Source organism: Vicugna pacos, unplaced genomic scaffold, assembly GCF_048564905.1.
Source record: "Vicugna pacos unplaced genomic scaffold, VicPac4 scaffold_5, whole genome shotgun sequence".
Classification (NCBI taxonomy): domain Eukaryota; kingdom Metazoa; phylum Chordata; class Mammalia; order Artiodactyla; family Camelidae; genus Vicugna; species Vicugna pacos.
In genome coordinates, this window is record NW_027328726.1 from 1 (window position 1) to 2,500 (window position 2,500).

The 2,500-nt window shown below is 75.6% G+C and overlaps 1 non-coding gene across 1 annotated transcript; it reads right to left on the bottom strand.

Moving 5' to 3' along the window:
• Positions 1-1,696: 1,696 nt before the first annotated feature.
• Positions 1,697-1,849, bottom strand: LOC140692311 (5.8S ribosomal RNA). The gene has a single exon (XR_012067882.1). It is a non-coding gene; the product is annotated as a 5.8S ribosomal RNA (ribosomal RNA).
• Positions 1,850-2,500: the final 651 nt, after the last annotated feature.

A 2,500-nucleotide genomic window follows, 5' to 3' on the forward strand; every position in this document is an offset into this window, starting at 1 on the left:
TCACGCCCTCTTGAACTCTCTCTTCAAAGTTCTTTTCAACTTTCCCTTACGGTACTTGTTGACTATCGGTCTCGTGCCGGTATTTAGCCTTAGATGGAGTTTACCACCCGCTTTGGGCTGCATTCCCAAGCAACCCGACTCCGGGAAGCCCCGGGCCCGGCGCGCCGGGGGCCGCTACCGGCCTCACACCGTCCACGGGCTGGGCCTCGATCAGAAGGACTTGGGCCCCCCACGAGCGGCGCCGGGGAGTGGGGCTTCCGTACGCCACATGTCCCGCGCCCCACCGCGGGGCGGGGATTCGGCGCTGGGCTCTTCCCTGTTCACTCGCCGTTACTGAGGGAATCCTGGTTAGTTTCTTTTCCTCCGCTGACTAATATGCTTAAATTCAGCGGGTCGCCACGTCTGATCTGAGGTCGCGGCTCGGAGGGGGGGGGGCGGAGGGCGGACGACGGCCGGCCGGCCGGCCGGCCCGCCCGACAGGACGGACGGACGCCAGGCCGGCCGACCGACCGCCCGCCCGCCCGCCCGCGGAGGACGGTGCCCGCGAAGCGGGAGAGGGCGGAGGGAAGAGGGCTACGCGCGAGGCGCCGAACCGCGGTCGACCGCCCGGTCCCCCTCCCTCCCCCTCAACCGACCCCACCCGCCCACGGACGCCCAAACACAGGGTTCGGGCGGGCGGGCGGGCGGCCGGCCGGAAGGAAGAAGGGAGGCGGACGGGACGGGACGGGAGCACGAGCCGGCGACGTGGCACGGGACGGGCGGGCGGCGGCGAGAGGGGAAGGCGCGCGCGACGCCGGGCCCAGGCCGGAGGCATCGTCGTGCCGGGGAGGAGGGGAGAGGGGGCGGCGGCGGCCGTCGGTCGGGAGGCGGGCGGGTCGGGAGGAACCCGGCGGCCGCCCCGCGGCGACCGTCGGGGCCCCTTCCCCCACCACGCGACGCCAACCGCCCCGGCGCGAGCCGCCCCGCTCCGCTCCGCTCCCACCCGTCCTCCGCACGGCCACGAGACGTCCCCGACGGGCGACGGACGCCCGGCGGCGCCCCCCCCCGACGAACGCCACCCCGAGGGCCCAGGGGCACGAAGCGCGGCCGCGGCCGCAGCCCGGGGGAAAGCGCGCAGCGGCGAGCGACGCCGCGGCGTCCCGCGGGTCGCCGCCGGGGCACGCATCCCCGGGGCGCGGCCGCGCGCGCGCCTCGGCCACGGCGAGAGCCGCCCGTCCCGACGGGGCGAGGCGGGGGCCGCGGGGGCGCGCGGCAGGGGGGTGGGGGGCGGCGCGGCCCGGAGGCCCAAACCGCCCCCACCCACACCCCGGCACCACCGCGGCACACCCGGGGACGCGCCCCAGAGACCGCTTGCGGCGCGAGGGGGGCTCCCGGTGGGACCGCGGCGGCCACGGCCACGGCCATGGCCACGGCCACGCGCGAGCTCCCCCCCCATCTTTTTCCTCCCTTCCCTTTCGCGGGCGGCACCTCCCGGGCCTCGACGCCGCCTGCCGCCGCCTGCCGGCCGCCCGCCGCCGCCCGCACCCTCCCGGGCGCGGGGGCGGGGTCGGCCGCAGGAGGGACAGACGGCGCGAGGGCAGAGGCACCGTGTCTGCACTTAGGGGGACGGAGGGCACCGCGGCCCTGCGAGGAAACCCCCAGCCGCGCGACCCCCCCACGGGCACACACCCGGGGGGGGGCGCGATTGATCGTCAAGCGACGCTCAGACAGGCGTAGCCCCGGGAGGAACCCGGGGCCGCAAGTGCGTTCGAAGTGTCGATGATCAATGTGTCCTGCAATTCACATTAATTCTCGCAGCTAGCTGCGTTCTTCATCGACGCACGAGCCGAGTGATCCACCGCTAAGAGTCGTACGAGAATTTTTTTCTGCCTTTGGTTCTGTGGCACGGCACGTCTCCCGCCCACCACACCCCGGGAGGGTGAGGTGGGGGGTCGCCTCGGGCCGGCCGAGTCAGAGAGAAATCAGACCGGAGGGTCGGGAAGGTTTCACAACGGGGCGCAGCCGGCACCGACACGGCGCGTGCCGGCTCGGACACCCCACAGGCGCCCGGGGGTTCCCGCCTCCCGCAGGGACGCGGGGGCGCACCAACCACGCGGCCACCGACCGTCCCGACGGGCCGCCGGGCGGGCGAGGCCCCACCCGACGGCCGCGGCGGCGGCGGCGAGCGACGTGGTGCGGCGCCCCGGCCCAGGGGAGGCGGAGTCTGGGGGACGACGAGGGACGGACCTCCCGAGTCCCCACGGGCCCGACCGCCCCGACCCCAAGGCGGACGGGCGACTCCCCCCTAAGGGTCTTTAAACCTCCGCGCCGGGACGCGCTAGGTACCTGGAGAGGGCGAGGCGGGCGAGGGAGGCGTGGACGGCACGGACCCCCCCCACCCGGAGCCCCAAACGTCGGCCACCGCCCCGACGCCGACCGCCACACTCCGGCCACGGCCGGCGGTCCTCGCCGCCGCGGGCCCTCGACACGGGGCCACACCGTGCACCGGCCGGCCACCGCC